Consider the following 6,777-nt stretch of genomic DNA (forward strand, 5'->3'; position numbering starts at 1 on the left):
CTATTCCTTTCTCTCCCCCTCAAGTGTCTATTTTATAATGGTATGCAAGGGAAACCAAGATTCAAAAGCCTCTGCTGGTGTTTCTTGTTTTAATTTTGTCTATTTGTTCTCATCTTTCATTCTTTTTCAGTGATGAAAATTTTTATTTTGCATAAAGTTATCTGGAAAATGAAGCTGCACTGGAGACACATTATAGATAAGGAATAATCCATAAATGGTGAGTACAAAACTCAATTGCAACTGATTTATTTTCTAGCTATTATTAATATTATTAACCAGATACTTCCAATTACCAATGCTTAATTGAAAGCAAACTATGATTTGCCACACTGAAAGGTTAGAAGTGAAATATGACAGAATTTAAACCAGCAGCATCTATTTGTTTTAAGAAAAATCAAATACTGAAAAAAATTAAAATATTGAGGAAGAACTCTGGCATTAAATACATATCGCCTGAAATCCAACCAGAGAGCTAATACATGTTTGTTTTTTGCAAATTTAATTTATTGTATAAAAACAAGTCATGAATGCTAGATGAATTCACTGACAAAAGGGCACTTTTTGCCTCAAACAGCAAATGTTTTTTTCTGAAAATATTTCAAACTATTTAAAAATGTTTAACTGATATGCTGACCTTCATAAAAACTTACCTTGGATATATAGAAATTTATTTTGAAATAGGAATGAGGCAAAATGATTTTTTAAAATGGTTATTACATATGTCTTTCAGATCAGTATAACATGGTGATTATGATCATCTTATGAACAGAAAGCAACACAAAAACAACTCAGCCTTGGATACCCACATAACTGTCCATACTGGGCTTTGCTATCAAATTAAGAATTGGGCAAATAAGCTCATTATCAAAGGCCAAGATTGTATCAAAGTCATTCAAATTACATTCCCGAAGTTGTTTTCATGTATCCTCCACCTTTTGACTGACTTTCAAACAGCTGGTTGTAGTGTGCACAAGATATTCTACCAAAATTTCTGTAATATTTTAGGTGACCTTTCATTTTTATTGATTTTTTCATCATTTAAAAATCTTCAAAATTCCAAGAACAGAGGACCCTAGGACCATCAAGGGAGAAGAACATGAGCGGAATGTGGGATTCAGAGAACCAACAACACCAGAGATGGAGGCAGAGATGATGAAATGAAGAGATAGAGTAAGCTGAAGACTCCAGACTCATGGAAAGGGAAAGGCTGTGTGCTGGTGGCCAGGAAGCAGGCTTGCAGAATGTGCCCTTTGGTTGTTTAAATAATTATACATTCCTGAGTGTTTTTGTGTACATAAAAAAAAAACAAAAACAAAAATAGATGGAATAGAAGCAAATGCTGTTGAATGATGATGCATGGAGAGGATTGTAATCATTGCAATGAAATGAAATATGATAGGATGAGTGCAAAATCTATGTTCTCCCATGTAAACTATCACTCAATTCACAATAAAGGCTTTTTAAAAAAATCTTCAAAGTAGGTTAGTGAGGCCCACAGACAGTGCCTACACATATAGGTGTTGTACCTTTCAAACACTGTCATCCCATTTCTGACTGCCCCAGTGATCATCACAAAACATTTGTTTTGGGGTCTGCTCAAAGTGTAGACAAGTCGGCTAGCACGTATTGGTAAACTGAACATCCTGGAAGATGAGGGAAAGCTTCCTGTTTGTCAAGCAGGTTAAAGTCCATAGGGGTTTCATCTCGTCATTGGTGCACTTTCCTTAGGTAGTGAGAATCAAAAGCACAAAGCATCCATGCATTCAGTCATGGAACCAAATGAAAAACTCCTAAAGTCATTTAAACTAACTATTCCCAAATCTCCTGCTACCACTTTATTCTGTTAGCGTCATCAAAAACTTTCCCTACCATTAACAAACAAACAATCAAAAGGCATTGCTGTCCTCCAAATATAGACCCTGCTTTATATCTTTGAATATTTACTGGATTTTCTAACTAAAAACTATGTCAAAAGCCTCAAAAAAAAAAAAAAAAACTCCTTATTTTTCCAACTTGACTCTCATTAGTCACAAGTAAAATTTTTTCCTAAGTTTTTATCTGTTAGCTGGTAGGTGATGATTTTTTTTTTTAAAGGTTGGACTTTTATCTTTATAAAGTATATAAATTTTTCCCAAAAAATTGAACAATTTTGCTTTTCATTGTATTACTGAGTACCTGAGGTAGTTGAGTAGAAATGCCCATTTAATACCTCTGCCAATACCATTCAGCACATCCCTTAAGTTATTCATGTTAGACAAAAATAGAAGAAGTTTTTCTATGTCGATGGTTTACCATTTAAACTTCCATTCAAGTTTCCGTGATAATTTTGATTCAATTTTAACAATTGGATTTAGGAGCAAGCCATTTTAAATTTATTTGACGAATTTAGTAATTGCATCATTAATCCAGTCTCTATAGTGTTACTGGGCGAATATTAATTCCTGGGGGAATATTTTTTACACTTTGAGAATACAACCACAGGAAAATGCAGAACTATTGTCGTGGCCTTCTCCTCCCTTTAAACTCTTTTTAAAGCTGGGTGACATACATTTTAGAAGGCAAAAAGTATATATTTGCACAGAGACAGGAGTTTAAAAGTTGCCTGGTCCTCAAAGAAACGACTGGCTAGGTAGAACTTGTGCATGTGATTCCGAGTAGGGGTTCGGTGCCCATCTGTTGGTTAAGCAAATCTGTCTTTGGTTTGGCCTCTGGGGTGGGATGTTTCTTGAGCCTTTAATTTCATCTTGACTGAGGTTGTCCACTTTGTAGAGCCTTTTGCTGTTGATGCTGCTTTACCTGAGTCAGAATTTCCTGAAATTTTCTCTGGGCAAGCTGGCAAGAATAGAAGTGACTAGTTATTTTGACAATCACTTAGCAATTCGCATCAGATGTCTGTTCATGAGGGACAATAAGTTCTGCACTTGACAAATTCTGGAGCTCATTCACTGTTTTGCCTTTTTCTAATAACTCTGCCCGCAGTAAAGGATGGCACTCTGTTATGAGCTTCAAGTTTCACCTCTTCTTTAGGACTAACAATGCTTTCTTCTTTAATTTTTCTATAAATTCTTCCTTGATCCTTGAACCGAGTCTTTGGAGGCCCAGTGATAATCACCATCCTCACGTTTGCATCTGGTGCTTCAGCTGGAGTGAGCTTAATAGAAGCTTCTGCAAATCGAGAAAGCTGTTTGATGTGCTGTCCCTGTTTGCCAATAATGGAGCCAACAGATAGGGATAGGATAAACAGGTGAGCAATCTGTTTCTGAGTGCTCAAACTGTGGATAAGGGGGAGTCATAGCTGAAGTAGCCCTGTGGTGGGTGTTGGCATCCCTGAAGTATGTGGGAACAGACCTAAGGCATTCAAATTTAATCCAGGAATTAAATGTGCTTGAAGGTTTATAGAATCAGTATTATTTTCGTAAGACTCCCTGATTTTCTTCATTATCTCTTCTTCAGCTTTGGTACATGTTTCAACACTGCCTTTAACTGTAATGGTGTACTCTAGATTATACAGGGTCAATTCCTGCAATGGAAATATTGTGATTTTAGTGTCTGTGTCTTATTAGAATTTTTAAAGGTTTCTTCCTTCTTTACCAATAAGTTGGCTTACAAAGTTTTTATGGACTAAATCAGATTCAAGGGAATCTCTTCTGTGAATTTTATATTTTGAGCTTTATTATGCATAATCTCCAGAATAGATTTACAAACTGCAGAGGTGCCTTCAGGAGTGGAGAGGATAGTAATTGACTTCTCTGCAGCACCTGCATTCTCTTTATGATGCACATCGGTTTTAGACTGGGTCTGTTTGACGATGTTCTGAATGGTGGTACCTTCTTTTCCTATAATGGTGCCCACTGATTGGGTGGGAATCAGCAGCTGAAGAGGCAAGTCACATAGCTTTTGCTTAGACACTGATCCTGTGGTTCTCTGCCTCAATAAGCCACTCTGCCCAAACTCATGGTGACTTTGGAGCTGCTGGGAGGAGCTATGATGGGCAGCCATTTCACTGGGGGTATAGGTCACTTTCAAATGAAATTCTTTAACTGGAATCCATTCAGTTTGTCTAATGCTTGTATAGCTTGGTCCTTATTGGAATAAGTCACATTTACAACTGCAGTCTCTGAATCAGTGTTCACTTGCTCACAGCCTACCACCACTCCATATTGGACTAGTAAACTATCCAGCATCTTCCACTGTAAGTGAGGTGGGATATATCTGAATCCTTTGCCTTTTAGGGACTGAGTGCTCAACTTCTACGAGTTTCTTGTGCACTTTCACTTTACCTGAAACTGTTTTGATGGCCTTGAGAGCGAGGTTCTCACCTGGGAAGTCTACAAACGCATAGCCTATTTTCACCAGGAAGGGTCCTGACGCTGAACTCTTGACATCCTTGAAGATACTTTCTATGTACAAAGAAACAGCATTCAAGCTGAGTTTTCCAGTATAAAATTTATTCATTATGATGATTGGTTGTTTAAAAAAACTAGAGAAGTGAAAAAATTAAAATCACCCACAATGATGGATGTATCTGGCAGTTTTGTTCTGCTTATCTTTTCTCCTTTAAAATATACAAACACAGTAAAAATAAATAAATAAATAAAGTCCAAGAGTGAGAACTGGGAGCAAAAAGTCACATCTGAGTGTTCTTATTTCTCCTTTTCTAAGTATAAAAGAAAAATGAAAAAGAAAAGAAAAAGCCTTGCTACAACCCAAGCACATCAAGGAGTCTCCCCAACTCTGAGGAGGAGGATGGATTAGTCTCTCCTTCTCTCTTGTGGGAGTGGTTTTTCTTCTTGCCTCACCCAACAGGAGACAGCAACTGCAGCCATATAGCCCAACCACAGCCATACCCTCTTCAGCCCTACCAATAGGGACAGAATCAATACCAATTGCTATATACTGGATCAATAACAACAACCAATATCAGCTAAATTCACCTTGACCTAAACTTCACGAATAGCAAACAGAGAATGGTGCACAAGGTCATCTCCTGATCACACGCATCAGAAGGCGGTTGGTAAGAATATATCAACATGCATTCATCAACTTAAATGCAATGACATCACAATGAATTAAAAGCAACAGACAATCTCTGTTCATGTAAAAAACAATACAGAGTAACTCAAACAAATGACCAAGAGTCAGAGCTAGAAACCTTTTTGAGGAAAAAGAGGTACTGGAACTACCTGAAAAAGAGTTCAGGACAATGATATTTAGGTACCTACAAAGTAGGTATGGCAATGTGGGTTAATGTGCTGGACTGCAAGGTCAATTTGAATCACAAGGTTGGTGGTTCAAACTCACCAGCCACTCCTCAGAAACCCAACTCGTTATGAGTTGGAACTAACTTGACAGCACTTAACAACAACAATAAAGTATTGACAGAAATGTCGAGGAAAAGAAGAAATAATTCAGAAAAGTGCTAGAGGAACAATCAAACAAAATAGACCTATGGTTGGAGACAATACAAAATTTGCAAACAGAAATCCAGAAGATTAACACTAAGATATTAGAATTGGAGCATACAAAAAAAGGGCAAAGGAGTAGATTTGAATCAATAGAAGCCAGAATTAGTGAGCTAGAAAATAAATTTCTTACTAAACTAGAAGAGCAATCAGAAAAAAACAAAGAAAAAGTCTGAAGAAAGTCTAGAATTTATGTGTGACAACATGAAAAGGAATAACTTACAGGTGGTCAGAATTCCAGAACAAGAATAGACAAAGAAAAGCACAGAAAAGATAGTCAAAGAACTGCTGGAAGAAAATTTCTCTGAGATGAGAAAATAAGCATCCAAGAAGCTGAATGAACCCCAAACACGATAGACCCCAAAGTAAATCATCAAAACATACCATAATCACTTACAAACTTTCAAGAGGGAACCTAGAACCAGGGGGCCTGGAGTAAGGCAGAATCTCCAGTGAGTACTATCCAATCTGTCTAGGCGGAACTGATGAAATGAAATGCAGATGGGTCTCTTGTGATACAATAGTGACTAATTGTTATCAGAACTGATTGTGAGGGTTGGAAATGTAAAGGTAGACGTTTTATAGCAAGGAAGGGAGTGATTAATTTTCCAGTCTAGGAGCGGAGGTCCCTAGGACCATCAATGGAGAAGAGCCGAGAGCGGGACCCTACCCAGAGAAGCAGTGATGCCTGAGATGGAGGCAGAGACGATGATGTGGAGCAATGGAGCAACTGGGGACTTGAGATCCAGAGAGGGAGAGTGACTGTGTGCTGAAGACTGGGGGGTGGGGGGAATGTAGGGGGCAGTCTTGCAGGGTATAACCTTTGGTTGGTTGATGATGCATGGAGGGGATTGTAACCATGGCAATGATACGATATATGATAGAATGAATGTAAAACTAATGTTCTCCCATGTAAACTATCATATAATTCACAATAAAACATTTTAAAAAATACCATAATCAAAATCCCCAAAATCAAAGAAAGAAAGAATCCCAAAAGCAGCTTGGGAAAAAAGGAAATATTACCTACAAAGGAACACAAGATTAAGCTCTGATTTCTCACCAGAAACCATGTCTTCTGCCTATAACTGATTGGAATACCTAAAATGGGGCTACAATGTGCCCAGTGAAGGAGGCTTTCTGCGGAGCCTCTGCATCACATAAGACTATAGGTGGAATCCTGAACAGGATCCAGAATCATCAGAGGTGGGAAATTTCCTCTTGAAAGGATGGGCAGACCAGCCTGGAGTGTCTAGAAGAATAGAAGATACTTCTTTTTTTTTTTAATTTAAGGTTTTTATTGTGGATTGAGTGA

At 37.6% G+C, this 6,777-nt stretch overlaps 1 pseudogene; it reads right to left on the minus strand.

The window, feature by feature from the left end:
• Positions 1–2,739: 2,739 nt before the first annotated feature.
• On the minus strand, positions 2,740–4,455 carry LOC102813905 (annotated as a pseudogene).
• Between the last annotated feature and the right edge of the window lie 2,322 nt (positions 4,456–6,777).

This window comes from Chrysochloris asiatica, unplaced genomic scaffold (genome assembly GCF_000296735.1).
Source record: "Chrysochloris asiatica unplaced genomic scaffold, ChrAsi1.0 scaffold00315, whole genome shotgun sequence".
NCBI classification, from domain to species: domain Eukaryota; kingdom Metazoa; phylum Chordata; class Mammalia; order Afrosoricida; family Chrysochloridae; genus Chrysochloris; species Chrysochloris asiatica.